Genomic DNA, 8,491 nt, shown 5'->3' with positions numbered 1-8,491 from the left:
GTGGTCCAGTGGTTAAGACTCTGTACTTTCAATGCAAGGGGCACGGGTTCGATCCCTGGTTGGGGAACTAAGATCCCACATGCTGTGCAGTATGGCCAAAAAATAAGAAAAATTTGATAATAATAATTTTTAAAACCTCAATTAAAAAAACTGCAGGAGGCACGAATGCCTTGGCAGCTTGTCATAGACTTCAGTGCAAGCTGTGTCACCCCATGAGACATTCAGCTTTCTGAGAGCAAGGGTTTCATCTTGTCCTTCTGTGTCTTCACTCCTTCAATAAGCAAATGCTGTGCTCAGCACTCAGCTTGGAAAGAAAGATGAGAATCAACACACCAATCCTGATCTCTGTCCTCAAGGGTCTTAGATGCTAAAAAACATAAACAGTGTACTGAGAGTCAGCATCCTGCCAGAGGAGGTGTTTGCCAAATGCATGGAAAGGCAAATGGGAGTGTGAAGACAACCTGGAAACTTTCCCCAAGAAAATGAGATTTTCCTCAGGTCTTAAAGAAGAAGAGGGATTTCCCTGGTGGCCTAGTGGTTAAGAAGCCACTTTCCAATGCAGGGGATGTGGGTTCGATCCCTGGTTGGAAAACTAAGAAACCACATTCTGTGGGGAAACTAAGCCTGTGTGCCGTGATGAAGACCCAGCCCAACCAAAAATAAATACAATTAGAAAAAGTTTTAATTAAAAAAATAAAATGTACATATTTTTAAAAAGTGGAGGGAGAAGGCATCTCCCAGGTATAAAAGGAAAATGCTAGCATTCACGTGTGGGAGACTGGTGAGCAGAAACATGTAGAGTTTTGTAAGCATTTTTTTCCTGCAGGCGAGAAGTCTGCAAGGATGGTCAAGGTGACAGGGCAGACAGTAAATGTTTAATTAAGGCTTTGTGGGTCACATACCATCTCTGTCACATTTTCTTCCTCTGTGTGTGTGTTATAACCCTTTAAAAATAGAAAAACTATTCTTAGCTTACAGGCCATAGAAAAACACAAACAGGCTAAGGCACACCCACAGGATGGCTATCATCAAAAAGATGGAAAACCCAGGCTGGTGAGGATGTGGAGTAACTGGAGCCTGTACCCTGCTGGTGGGGAGATAAAAATGGAGCTGCTGCGGTGGAAAACAGTCAGGCGCTTCCTGAAAAGGTTAAATATAGAGTCACCATATGACCATGTGGTTTCACTCCGAGGTGGACCCCTGAGAGAAATGAAAACATACGTCCACACAAACGCTGGCGTGTAAACGTTCACAGCGGTGTTATTCCTAACGGACAAAAGGCAGGAACAATCCAAAGGTCCATCAACTGGGAACAGATGAGGAGTGTGCGCTGTGTCTGTACAATAGAACATATTTAGCAAGAAGAAGAAATGGAATTTGGATACAGGCTACATTGTGGATGAATCTGGAAAACATCCTGTGACATAAAAGAAGCAGATACAGGAAACCACATATTGGATGATTCTGTTTACACAAAGGGCTTCCCCAATGGCTCAGCAGTAAAGAATCTGCCTGCAATGCACCAGAAACAGGAGACATGGGTTTGATCCCTGGGTCGGGAAGATCCCCTAGAAGAGGAAGTGGTAACCCACTCCAGCATTCTTGCCTGAAAAATCCTGTGGACAGAGGAGCTTGGCAGGCTACAGTTCAAAGTGTTGCAAAGGGTCAGACACAATTGAGTGACTGAGCATTCATACTAAACGTCCAGAACAGGCAAATCTACAGAGACAGAAAGCAGATGAACTGTTGCCTTGGGCTGGAGGAGTCAGGGAGAGACAAGGAATGACTGCTAATGGGGGCAGAGTTTCTTCAGGGGGTGATGAAACTGCTCTCAAATTAGATTGTAACGATGTTTGCACAGTTCTGTGAATATACTACAAGCCACTGAATTACATATTTTAAAAGTGTGAATTCTACGGTTTATGAATTATATTTGTCTCTTCCCTGGAGAATGAAATGGGAACCCATTCCAGTATTCTTGAGTGGAAAATTCCACGGACAGAGGAGCCTGGTGGGCTTTAGTCCATGGGTTTGCAAAGAGTTGGACATGACTGAGCGACTAAACAACAACGGCAGCAAAATAGAACCTTCCCGAGTCTGGGGAAGGAGGGCACAGGGTCTGGCTGTTGCGACGCTCCTGCCGCTTCCCCCAACTGCCAAGAGAAAATGGGGAGCCAGGCCCCCCCAAAAGGGGGAGTGAACAGAGTGGGGGTTTGCCTCACACAAGAGTCCCAGTGTGCCCATTAGAAGCATCAGGATGTGTGATTATACACTATATTGTCTCAAGTGTGAATTTAAACAGAATCACACACTTGGATATGCAAAAAAAGACAGAGAGACGGTTATTGTGTCAGCCTGAGCAGGCTGTCCTGTCCAGGTATCTAATCAAACACCAACTGGAGTGGTACCTTAAAAGTATCTTGTAGATGTGGTCAATTTCTGCCATCAATGAATTCGAGGAAATGAGAGGACCCCTGATGATGGGTTTGGGCCTCACCCAACGTCAGAGGCCTTAAGGGCCAACACTGAGGTTTCCTGGAGAAGGGATTCTGCCTGAAGATGGTGGTACTGGACTGGTCAACTTGGGGTGCTCCCCACTCCATCCCATCTTCTTTCCTTATCCTGGATGGGACTGGGATTCAGGGGAGGTTTACACAGTATCTGAGTGTCACAGAAGGATGGCACAGCTGGTCCATGGCCCTCTGCCCCGGCTGCTCCTGAGAGTCACTTGTCCACCAGGTCTCGGGCTCTGCCCTCCATTCCTGTGGCCCTGTGATTGATGCCTATGATCTGTTGGGGCCTCCAGTTGTCAGATGGTATGTTCTTTGTTCTCAGTGGCCAAATGTGAGGTTTCCTCTTGCCTACCAGTCCTCAAAGTCACTTCTGTGCCCTTCTCAGGCTGAGGGATCACCCCTCTCTTCCCGCCCAGTCATACTGAGTGTGCAGGTCTATGTCAGGCTGGCCCAGAGCCCATCTAAAATAAATTAATTAATAAATTTAAAACTATAAAATTCTAAAAAAAAAAGAAACTAATTTTCTAGATTGATGCATGTTAATATAACTTACATAAAATAAATTGTTCAACTACTTAGTCATGTCTGACTCTTCGTGAACCCATGGACTGCAGCATGTCAGGCTTCTCTGTCTTTCACCATCTCCTGGAGCTTGTTCAAACTCATGTCCATTGAGTCAGTGATGCCATCCAACCGTCTCATCCTCTGTCTTCCCCTTCTTCTACTGCCTTCAATCTTTCCCAGCATCCAGGTCTTTTTTTAATGAGTTTGCTCTTCGCATCAGGTGGCCAAAGCTTCAGCTTCAGCATCAGTCCTTTCAGTGAATATTCAGGGTTGATTTCCTTCAGGATTGACTGGTTGGATCTCCTTGCTGTCCAAGGGACTCTCAAGAGTCTTCTCCAACACCACAGTTCAAAAGCATCAATTCTTTGGCCCTCAGCTTTCTTTATGGTCCAACTCTCACATCCATACATGACTCCTGGAAAAACCATAGCTTTGACTAGATGGACCTTTGTTGGCAAAATAATGTCTCTGCTTTTTAATATGCTGTCTAGGTTTGTCATAGCTTTTCTTTCAAGGAACAAGCATCTTTTAATTTCATGGCTGCAGTCACCATTTGCAGTGATTTTGGAGCCAAGAAAATAAAGTCTGTCACTCTTTCCATTGTTTCCCCATCTATTTGCCATGAAGTGATGGGACGGAAATAAATAAATTTCAGTAATTAAACCAGAATAAATACAAATTTCTTATAAGTAATACTTATAATTTATTTATATTAAATATATACATAAACCAGAATATAGTTGCCAAGTGAACTATCTTTATTCTCACCACCTCTGACATCAAATATGTGGTTTTTTTCGTGCACCAACATAAACCGGGTGTCCAAGAGCTCAGTTCAATTCTGACCTTACCCATCAGGCCCACAGTTAAGGTCTCGTTCCCACAGGACTATCCTCACTTCGGTTGCCAATCTCACATCCCCAGGCCAATCATCATTCTGACAGATGAGCAGATAAGCCAGGGGCTCCCCTATGATTTACCCAAACCCTCCTCAGGTTTGATAATTTGCTGCTGCTGCCAACTCACTTCAGTTGTGCTCGACTCTGTGCGACCCCATAAACGGCAGCCCACCAGGCTCCCCCGTCCCTGGGATTCTCCAGGCAAGAACACTGGAGTGGGTTGCCATTTCCTTCTCCAATGCATGAAAGTGAGAAGTGAAAGTGAAGTTGCTCAGTCGTGTCTGACTCTTTTGTGACCCCATGGACTGCAGCCTCCCAGGCTCCTCTGTCCATGGGATTTTCCAGGCAAGAGTACTGGAGTGGGTCACCATTGCCTTCTCCTGACAATTTGCTAGAATACCTCAAAGAGTTGTGTGTGCTAAGTTGTGTCCAACTATTTGTGACCCCATGGACTGAAGCCCGCCAGGCTCCTCTGTCCCTGGGGTTCAGTTCAGTTCAGTTCAGCCACTCAGTCGTGTCCAACTCTTTGCAACCCCATGGATTGCAGCAGGCCAGGCTTCCCTGTCCATCACCAACTCCCAGAGTTTGCTCAAACTCATGACCATTGAGTTGGTGATGCCATCCAGCCATTTCATCCCCTGTTGTCTCCTTCTTCTCCTGCCTTCAATCTTGCCCAGCATTAGGGTCTTTTCCAGTTAGTCAGTTCTTTGCATCAGGTGGCCAAAAGATCAGAGCTTCAGCATCAGTCCTTCCAATGAATATTCAAGGGCTGATTTCCTTTAGGATTAACTGGTTGGATCTCCTTGTAGTCCAAGGGACTCTCAAGAGTCTTCTCCAACAACACAGTTCAAAAGCATCAATCCCATGGGATTACCCTGGCAAGAATACTGGAATGGGTTGTCATTTCCTCCTCCAGGGGATCTTTCCAACCCAGGGATCGAACCAGCATCTCCTGTGGCTCCTGTATTGGCAGGCAGATTCTTTACCACTGCACCACCTGGGGAGTCCTCAAAGAGCTGAGGAAAGAATTTTGCTTATTATTACTGCTTTTATGATAAAAGATACAGCTCAGGGACAGCCAGATGGAAGAGACACATACACAAGTCAAAGTCTTTTGGAAAGATGGGGAGCTTCTGTGCCCTTTCTGGGAGTACCACCCTCCCAGAACCTGGACGTGTTCACCCACCCCGAGGCTCCCAAACTCTACCATTGAAGGGATTTACAGTGGTTTCACTACAAATGGATGATTTATGAAATCTTTGGCCATTGGTGACTAACTCAATCTCCAGTCCCTCTTTCTTTGCTAGAAGTTGGTGTGTACATGTGTATGCTTGAGAGTTCATGGGTGCTGCTGAGAGTTTAACTGTCTAATCACGTCTTGATCGTGCTGACAACCAGCCCCCAACCTGAAGTTACCTAGGGGCTTCCTGCCAAGGGTCATCTCATTCAAAAGAGTCATCATTCCAGAGATGCCAAGGGTTTTAGAAACTGTACTCCAAATACAAAGACAAAAACCATTTATCTATTTCCCATTGCACTACACTGAGTATACTGAATATTTGTGTTAATCACTCTGCACCTCCATTCCTAACAGAGAAACCTAACCCTGTCATCCAAGTGGATTTCTGTTGTTGCTCAGTTTTCTAAGTCATGTCCGACTCTTTGTGACCCGGAGGACTGCAGCATGCCAGCCTCCTCTATCCTTCATTATCTTCCAGAGTTTGCGCAACTTCGTGTCCATTGAGTCGGTGGTGCTATCTAACCACCTCATCCTCGGTCTTTCTTTTCTCCTTTTGCTTTCAGTCTTTCCCAGCATCAGGGTCTTTTCCAGTGAGTCAGTTCTTCGCATCTGGTGGTCAAAATATTGGAGCGTCAGCCTTAACATTAGTCCTTCCAGTGAATATTCAAGGTTGATTTCCTAGAAGATAGACTGGTTTGATCTCCAAGGGACTCTCAAGAGTCTTCTTCAGCACCACAATTCGAAAGCATCAGTTCTTCGGTGCTCAGCCTTCTTTATGACTACTGGAAAACTATAGCTTTGAGTAAATGTACCTTTGTTGGCAAAGTAATGTCTTTGCCTTTTAATAGACTGTCTAAGTTTTTCATAGCTTTCCTTCCAAGGAGCAAGTGTCTTTTAATTTTATGGCTGTGGTCACCATCTGCAGTGATTTTGGAGCCCATTTGAAAAGAAAATCTGTCACTGTTTCCACTTTTTTCCCATCTATGTGCCATGAAGTGATGGGACCAGATGACATGATCTTAGTTTTTTGAATGTTGAGTTTTAAACCAGGTTTTTACTCTCCTCTTTCATCTTCATCAAGAGGCTCTTTAGCTCCTCTTCACTTTCTGCCATCAGGGTAATGTCATCTGCGTATCTGAGGTTGTTGATATTTTTCCTGGCAATCTTGATTCCAGCTTGTGATTCATCAGGCCCTGCATTACATATGGTGTACTCTGAAAATAAGATAAATAAGCAGGGTGACAATATACAGCCTTTCCATACTCCTTTCCCCATTATGAACCAGTCTGCTATTCCATGTCTGGTTCTAACTGTTTTTTCTTGACTCACAAACAGGTGTCTTGGGAGACAGGTGAGGGGATGTGGTACTGCTCTGTTAATATGAGAAAAGTCTGAGATTTTCAGAAAAGCATCATTGACTTAGAGATAACAGAAGGGACCTCCCCTCCACCAGAATGAACTCAATCTCCAGATAAGAGTCCTCCACCATACAGCAAAATAAATGTCTATCAATTGTCGAGGTTGAAGGCCCTGGCATAAAGGACTGAGGCCAGTCAGGCTAGCCAAGGGGAAGACCAGGAGAGGCAGCTGCTCTGAAGGCCACAGGATGGAGGCAGGGTGACTGGAAGGAGGAGCTTGGAGAGGCTGTCTGGCCCTTGAAAGACCAGCCCACACTGCAAAGCACACTCCAAGGACCTCCTGTGTTCCTTCCCTTCTGCTCCACCAACCATACTCCTAGAGAGGCAGGTGGAGGCTGAAACAATTTTCTTCTGTCAAGTCTGGGTGGAAAATCTAAACAGACATTTCTCCAAAGAAGACATACAGATGGTTAAAAAGCATATGAAAAGATGCTCAGCATCACTAATTATTAGAGAAATGCAAATCAAAACTTGAATGAGGCCTCACCTCACACTGGTCAGAATCAGTTCAGTTCAGTTCGGTTCGGTCGTTCAGTCGTGTCTGACTCTTTGCAACCCCATGAATCACAGCACGCCAGGCCTCCCTGTCCATCACCAACTTCCGGAGCTCACTCAAACTCATGTCCACAGAGTCGGTGATGCCATCCAGCCATCTCATTCTCGGTCGTCCCCTTCTCCTCCCGCCCCCAACCTTTCCCAGCATCAGAGTCTTTTCCAGTGAGTCAACTCGTTGCATGAGGTGGCCAAAGTATTGCAGTTTCAGCTTTAGCATCAGTCCTTCCAATGAACACCCAGGACTGATCTCCTTTAGAATGGACTGGTTGGATCTCCTTGCAGTCCAAGGGACTCTCAAGAGTCTTCTCCAACACCACAGTTCAAAAGCATCAATTCTTCGGCGATCAGCTTTCTTCACAGTCCAACTCTCACATCCATACATGACCACGGGAAAAACCATAGCCTTGACTAGACAGACCTTTGTTGGCAAAGTAATGTCTCTGCTTTTTAATATACTATCAAGGCTGGTCATAACTTTCCTTCCAAGGAGTAAGCGTCTTTTAATTTCATGGCTGCAATCAGCATCTGCAGTGATTTTGGAAAAAAAATAGTCTGACACTGTTTCCACTGTTTTTCCATCTATTTCCCATGAAGTGATGGGACCAGATGCCATGATCTTTGTTTTCTGAATGTTGAGCTTCAAGCCAACCTTTTCACTCTCCTCTTTCACTTTCATCAAGAGACTTTTTAGTTCCTCTTCACTTTCTGCCATAAGGGTAGTGTCATCTGCATATCTGAGGTTATTGATATTTCTCCCAGCAATCTTGATTCCAGCTTGTGCTTCTTCCAGCCCAGCGTTCCTCATGATGTACTCTGCATATAAGTTAAATAAGCAAGGTGACATTATACAGCCTTAACATACTCCTTTTCCTATTTGGAACCAATCTGTTGTTCCATGTCCAGTTCTGACTGTTGCTTCCTGACCTGAATACACGTTTCTCAAGAGGCAGGTCAGGTGGTCTGGTATTCCCATCTCTTTCAGTATTTTCCACAGTTTATTGTGATACACACAGTCAAAGGCTTTGGCATAGTCAATGAAGCAGAAATAGATGTTTTTCTGAAACTCTCTTGCTTTCTCCATGATCCAGCGGATGTTGGCAATTTGAACTCTGGTGCCTCTGCCTTTTCTAAAACCTGCTTGAACGCCCCCCAATATTCACTGCAGCACTATTTACAATAGCCAGGATATGGAAGCAACCTAAATGTCCACAGAGAAATGGATACAGGAGATGTGGTACGTGTATGCAATGGAATATTATTCATCCATAAAAATAATGAAATAATGCCATTTACAGCACCATG

The sequence above is a fragment of the Moschus berezovskii genome, chromosome 17, assembly GCF_049115385.1.
Source record: "Moschus berezovskii isolate FMDL1 chromosome 17, NW_MosBer_1.0, whole genome shotgun sequence".
Lineage (NCBI taxonomy): Eukaryota > Metazoa > Chordata > Mammalia > Artiodactyla > Moschidae > Moschus > Moschus berezovskii.
Note: the sequence above shows the minus strand (reverse complement) of the source record.